The sequence below is a fragment of the Salmo trutta genome, unplaced genomic scaffold (assembly GCF_901001165.1).
Source record: "Salmo trutta unplaced genomic scaffold, fSalTru1.1, whole genome shotgun sequence".
Lineage (NCBI taxonomy): Eukaryota > Metazoa > Chordata > Actinopteri > Salmoniformes > Salmonidae > Salmo > Salmo trutta.
In genome coordinates, this window is record NW_021822763.1 from 147,795 (window position 1) to 155,453 (window position 7,659).

At 46.6% G+C, this 7,659-nt stretch overlaps 1 long non-coding RNA gene across 1 annotated transcript; it reads right to left on the minus strand.

Annotated features, from left to right (window-relative positions):
• Nucleotides 1-5,920: 5,920 nt before the first annotated feature.
• Nucleotides 5,921-6,353, minus strand: LOC115184218 (uncharacterized). The gene is made up of 3 exons (XR_003874228.1): nucleotides 6,257-6,353; nucleotides 6,074-6,170; nucleotides 5,921-5,960 (listed from the first exon to the last, which is right to left on the minus strand). It is a non-coding gene; the product is annotated as an uncharacterized LOC115184218 (long non-coding RNA).
• Nucleotides 6,354-7,659: the final 1,306 nt, after the last annotated feature.

Below are 7,659 nucleotides of genomic sequence, written 5' to 3' on the forward strand. Positions count from 1 at the left end.
GTTAATTGGGGAAAGAGTGAATCGCTGTGGGCAGGTCAGCTTCAGATAGGGTCCATTCCACGGTTACCAGGGGGGCTTCAGATAGGGTCCACTCCACGGTTACCAGGGGGGCTTCAGATAGGGTCCACTTCACGGTTACCAGGGGGGCTTCAGATAGGGTCCTCTCCACGGTTACCAGGGGGCTTCAGATAGGGTCCACGGTTACCAGGGGGCTTCAGATAGGGTCCACTCCACGGTTACCAGGGGGCTTCAGATAGGGTCCACTCCACGGTTACCAGGGGGCTTCAGATAGGGTCCACTCTACGGTTACCAGGGGGGCTTCAGATAGGGTCCACTATCTGAAGTGGACCCTTACTATCTGGTAACCGTAGGTGCTACCCCAGCTGTCTTACAGAGGAAGGGTGCTGGTAGCCAATAATCTAGCTGCCTCTACCCTGTGGCTCAGACTAATGGTTTTACAGCCACCGAGGGGCCTGATACAAGAGCTTCAGAGGACCCTTGTCCATTTATTTTGGTCTGGACAACATTGGATTAAAGCTGCAGCCCTGTAGCTGCCACTGCATGAGGATGGACAAGGCCTGGAGGACATTTCATCCAGGATCATGGCTTTCTGGCTTCAAGCAGCCCAGAGACTGTTGTACAGAGACGGTTCTAGCTGGGTGGATACAGCTGACACAGTGATGAGGAGAGTGGGCTGTTTGGGCTTAGACAAGCACCTTTTCCTCTTAAAGCTGGAAGGGGGTGATTTGTCTGGCTTGACTCCATTTTATGAGTCTGTTAAGCAGGCTTGGAGAGTTTTTGTCATGTCCCGTAAGGCCGGCAAGCCACCAGGGATGTGGATTTTTGAAGAGACTCTTTTTTACAACACTGCCATCCAGTCCCGTGCTCTGGGTTCAGCCAGCCTACGTTCATGTCTGTTAGGTGTGGGGTGTACCAAGCTGGGTCACCTGATAAGGAGCAGGAGCAGATCGTTGGAGGAGCTGGGAGACCTGGGAGACCTGGGAGACCTGGGAGACCCGCGGACACGATCATCTCGCCTACTGAGGAAGGTCCTAGATGAGGTCTGTGATTCCTTGCCAGGACTTCATCGGCAGTATGTGACTGATACTTCCTGATTCTGATCGGTGGACGGAGGGTCTGATGATGTGTTCCCTGTGCTGAATATTAGTGCTGCGGTGGGGGGCATTAGAGGAGGACGTGGGGATGCTGCTTTCCCTCCATACCCCGGAGCTGGGAGAGTTCAAGGCGGTGGGAAAGAAGGCCATGTACATAATATGTGTAAAAGTGTCCCGTGCTACTTCCCTGGAGGTGGACAAATCAACGAGGTGGTCGGGGGTTGTTTGGTCCAGGCGCCTCCCAAAAGGCTTTTGGCGGACTTTATACAAACTGCCTATTGAAAAGAGGACAGCTGACCTCTGATGGAGGATAATATATGGCGCCATAGCCACCAATATGCATCTGGTACTGCTGGACCCTCCTGTTGAGGAGGGGTGTCCATTCTGTGCTGAGTCTGACACTCTGGAACATCTCTTCTTACAGTGTCCCAGGTTGGTCAGGATGATTGACCTGATCACTAGCTGATTCTCAGCTCTGGGAGAGGTTTTCTCTTCACAACAGTTTATATTTGGGCTAAAGTACAGGTTTAGTCGAAGGGGTGTAGTTATTTTGCTTAATTTTGTGTCAGGGGGCAGCTAAATTAGCAATATGGAAGACATGAAAGAACAGTATTCGGGGACAGGGGTCTGTTGATGTGGTGGGAATGCTGGAGGGAATGTTGGCAGTGAGACAGGGTTGAGTTTGCCTCTTACAAAATGGTTAACAATATTGATCTGTTTATGAGTATATGGGGTATTCAGAGGATGTTGTGTTTAGTTACTGTGGGGGAAGATTTGGTGTTGTGTTTTTAATTGATGTGTAACCATGGTTTTGTATGAGTGTTTATCATGTTGTGGGTTCCCAGACCCAGTAAAGGTTATTTAAAACTGTCTGTCTGTCTGTCTGTCTGTCTGTCTGTCTGTCTGTCTGTCTGTCTGTCTGTCTGTCTGTCTGTCTGTCTGTCTGTCTGTCTGTCTGTCTGTCTGTCTGTCTGTCTGTCTGTCTGTCTGTCTGTCTGTCTGTCTGTCTGTCTGTCTGTCTGTCTGTCTGTCTGTCTGTCTGTCTGTCTGTCTGTCTGTCTGTCTGTCTGTCTGTCTGTCTGTCTGTCTGTCTGTCTGTCTGTCTGTCTGTCTGTCTGTCTGTCTGTCTGTCTGTCTGTCTGTCTGTCTGTCTGTCTGTCTGTCTGTCTGTCTGTCTGTCTGTCTGTCTGTCTGTCTCTCAAAAACATGTGAAATATTATTTTTATTCAGCTGATTGTACCTATCCCAGTCTCATCACTGAACTGGCTGTAGTCTTGAATTTGGTCTACAACAAGGAAGCTATAGTCTTGAGGCAGGTCTACAACAGGGAAGCTGTAGTCTTGAGGCAGGTCTACAGCAGGGAAGCTGTGGTCTTGAGGCAGGTCTACAGCAGGGAAGCTGTAGTCTTGAGGCTGGTCTACAGCAGGGAAGCTGTAGTCTTGAGGCAGGTCTACAGCAGGGAAGCTGTAGTCTTGAGGCTGGTCTACAGCAGGGAAGCTGTAGTCTTGAGGCAGGTCTACAGCAGGGAAGCTGTAGTCTTGAGGCTGGTCTACAGCAGGGAAGCTGTAGTCTTGAGGCTGGTCTACAGCAGGGAAGCTGTAGTCTTGAGGCAGGTCTACAGCAGGGAAGCTGTAGTCTTGAGGCAGGTCTACAGCAGGGAAGCTATCATCCCTAAATGAAGATGCCGTGATCAATGGAACAGAACCATCTTGAGCTACTTAGCCATTATTTGGCCGTTCTGGATGTTATTAAAGACGTTGTCCCAAATGGCACTCTATTCGTTATATGGTGCACTACGTTGGACCAGAGCCCTATGGGGACCTGGTAAAAGGTAGTGCACTACATAGGGAATAGGGTGCCATATTGGGATGCACACTAGTGTCCTTTAGTCGTTTACCGCAGGGTTCAAACTGATGATATTTATATTAGGGTGTGTAATGGACGATCTCTTTTACTACCGTACGATGGTAACACTTTATAACACACCACAGATGCATTCATTCACTGCTGATTTCACAAAGACAACACACACACACACACACACACACACAACGCTACCAACCATGTCAAGGACATGAGAAGCACTCAGAGAAAGAGAGAAGGAGCGAAAAACGGAGAGATAGTTGAGAGGAGAGAAAGAGAGACACACAGGAGAGGGAGGGAGGGTGACAGAGAGGGAGAGAGGGAGAGAGAAAGAGAGAGACGAGAGAAACATAGAGAGGGGAGGGAGAGAGGGAGAGGAAGGGAGAGAAAGAGAGACACAGGAGAAGGAGGGAGAGGGAGAGGAAGGGAGAGAAAGAGAGACACAGGAGAGGGAGGGAGAGAGGAGAGAGAAGAGAGGAGAGAGGGAGTGAGAGACGGAGATAGGAGAGGAGAGAAGGAGGGAGAGGGAGAGAGGGAGAGAGGGGGAGAGGGGGAGGAGAGGGGGAGAGGCGGAGAGGGGGAGAGGGGGAGCGAGAGGGAGAGAGAGGGAGAGAAAAGGAGACGGAGAGGAGAGGAGAGAGGGAGCGAGAGATGGAGAGAGAGAGGGAGAGAGAGGGAGAGAGAGGAGAGGGAGAGAGGGAGAGACTGCCATGAACCACCCTTCATTCTGCTGCCAGCAGTGTGTGGAGAGTATACTACCCTCTAGTCTACACACTACCCCTCTACACACTACCCTCTAGTCTAGACACTACCCTCTACACACTACCCTCTAGTCTACACACTACCCTCTAGTCTACACACTACCCTCTAGTCTACATACTACCCTCTAGTCTACACACTACCCTCTACACACTACCCTCTAGTCTACATACTACCCTCTAGTCTACATACTACCCTCTAGTCTACACACTACCCTCTAGTCTACACACTACCCTCTAGTCTACACACTACCCTCTAGTCTACACACTACCCTCTAGTCTACACACTACCCTCTAGTCTACACACTACCCTCTAGTCTACACACTACCCTCTACACACTACCCTCTAGTCTACACACTACCCTCTACACACTACCCTCTACACACTACCCTCTAGTCTACACACTACCCTCTAGTCTACACACTACCCTCTAGTCTACACACTACCCTCTACACACTACCCTCTACACACTACCCTCTAGTCTACACACTACCCTCTAGTCTACACACTACCCTCTAGTCTACACACTACCCCTCTACACACTACCCTCTAGTCTACACACTACCCTCTACACACTACCCTCTAGTCTACACACTACCCTCTAGTCTACACACTACCCTCTAGTCTACACACTACCCTCTAGTCTACACACTACCCCTCTAGTCTACACACTACCCTCTAGTCTACACACTACCCTCTAGTCTACACACTACCCTCTAGTCTACACACTACCCTCTAGTCTACACACTACCCTCTAGTCTACACACTACCCTCTAGTCTACACACTACCCTCTCGTCTACACCTACCCTCTACACACTACCCTCTACACACTACCCTCTACACACTACCCTCTAGTCTACACACTACCCTCTACACACTACCCTCTAGTCTACACACTACCCTCTAGTCTACACACTACCCTCTAGTCTACACACTACCCTCTACACACTACCCTCTAGTCTACACACTACCCTCTACACACTACCCTCTAGTCTACACACTACCCTCTGTCACACCTAACCCTCTAGTCTACACACTACCCTCTACACACTACCCTCTAGTCTACACACTACCCTCTAGTCTACACACTACCCTCTAGTCTACACACTACCCTCTAGTCTACACACTACCCTCTAGTCTACACACTACCCTCTAGTCTACACACTACCCTCTAGTCTACACACTACCCTCTACACACTACCCTCTAGTCTACACACTACCCCTCTAGTCTACACACTACCCTCTAGTCTAAACACTACCCTCTAGTCTACACACTACCCTCTACACACTACCCTCTAGTCTACACACTACCCTCTGCACACCACACACACACACAGTCCATTCATCACTCAGCAGACACAAAGCATAAAGATATAGGGTTAATCAGCAGTTACAACACATTGTTATTGATGACTGGTGAATACCTCTCAACCTGGGTTAGGGAGGCAGGGAGAGGGTAGGACGGGGAGAGAGAGAGAGGGTAGGACGGGGAGAGAGAGAGAGGGAGAGAGAGAGGGTAGGAGGGAGAGAGAGAGAGAGAGAGAGAGAGAGAGAGGGTAGGAGGGGGAGAGAGAGAGAGGAGAGAGAGGGTAGGATGGGAGAGAGAGAGAGAAGGAGATAGAGAGAGGGTAGGAGGGAGAGAGATTGGGGGGTGGAAGGTAGAGATGGATAGTATAATGAACCATGTAGCAACACAAACCTCCTTGTTATAATGAACCATGTAACAACACAAACCTCCCTGTTATAATGAACCATGTAACAACACAAACCTCCCTGTTATAATGAACAACACAAACCTCCCTGTTATAATGAACAACACAAACCTCCCTGTTATAATGAACCATGTAACACCACAAACCTCCCTGTTATAATGAACAACACAAACCTCCCTGTTATAATGAACCATGTAACAACACAAACCTCCCTGTTATAATGAACCATGTAACAACACAAACCTCCCTGTTATAATGAACCATGTAACACAAACCCTCCCTGTTATAATGAACCATGTAACAACACAAACCTCCCTGTTATAATGAACCATGTAACACAAACCTCCCTGTTATAATGAACCATGTAACAACACAAACCTCCCTGTTATAATGAACCATGTAACAACACAAACCTCCCTGTTATAATGAACAACACAAACCTCCCTGTTAGAATGAACCATGTAACACCACAAACCTCCCTGTTATAATGAACCATGTAACAACACAAACCTCCCTGTTATAATGAACAACACAAACCTCCCTGTTATAATGAACAACACAAACCTCCCTGTTATAATGAACCATGTAACACAAACCTCCCTGTTATAATGAACAACACAAACCTCCCTGTTATAATGAACCATGTAACACCACAAACCTCCCTGTTATAATGAACAACACAAACCTCCCTGTTATAATGAACCATGTAACAACACAAACCTCCCTGTTATAATGAACCATGTAACACAAACCTCCCTGTTATAATGAACAACACAAACCTCCCTGTTATAATGAACAACACAAACCTCCCTGTTATAATGAACCATGTAACACCACAAACCTCCCTGTTATAATGAACAACACAAACCTCCCTGTTATAATGAACCATGTAACAACACAAACCTCCCTGTTATAAAGAACCATGTAACAACACAAACCTCCCTGTTATAATGAACCATGTAACACCACAAACCTCCCTGTTATAATGAACCATGTAACAACACAAACCTCCCTGTTATAATGAACCATGTAACACCACAAACCTCCCTGTTATAATGAACCATGTAACAACACAAACCCCCCTGTTATAATGAACCATGTAACACCACAAACCTCCCTGTTATAATGAACCATGTAACACCACAAACCTCCCTGTTATAATGAACCATGTAACAACACAAACCCCCCTGTTATAAAGAACCATGTAACAACACAAACCTCCCTGTTATAATGAACCATGTAACACCACAAACCTCCCTGTTATAATGAACCATGTAACAACACAAACCTCCCTGTTATAATGAACCATGTAACACCACAAACCTCCCTGTTATAATGAACCATGTAACAACACAAACCCCCCTGTTATAATGAACCATGTAACACCACAAACCTCCCTGTTATAATGAACCATGTAACACCACAAACCTCCCTGTTATAATGAACCATGTAACAACACAAACCCCCCTGTTATAATGAACCATGTAACACCACAAACCTCCCTGTTATAATGAACCATGTAACACAAACCTCCCTGTTATAATGAACAACACAAACCTCCCTGTTATAATGAACCATGTAACAATACAAACCTCCCTGTTATAATGAACCATGTAACAACACAAACCTCCCTGTTATAATGAACCATGTAACACCACAAACCTCCCTGTTATAATGAACCATGTAACAATACAAACCTCCCTGTTATAATGAACCATGTAACAACACAAACCTCCCTGTTATAATGAACCATGTAACAATACAAACCTCCCTGTTATAATGAACCATGTAACAACACAAACCTCCCCGTTATAATGAACCATGTAACAACACAAACCTCCCTGTTATAATGAACAACACAAACCTCCCTGTTATAATGAACCATGTAACAACACAAACCTCCCTGTTATAATGAACCATGTAACAATACAAACCCCCCTGTTATAATGAACCATGTAACAACACAAACCCCCCTGTTATAATGAACCATGTAACAACACAAACCTCCCTGTTATAATGAACCATGTAACAACACAAACCCCCCTGTTATAATGAACCATGTAACAACACAAACCTCCCTGTTATAATGAACCATGTAACACCACAAACCTCCCTGTTATAATGAACCATGTAACACCACAAACCTCCCTGTTATAATGAACCATGTAACACCACAAACCTCCCTGTTATAATGAACAACACAAACCTC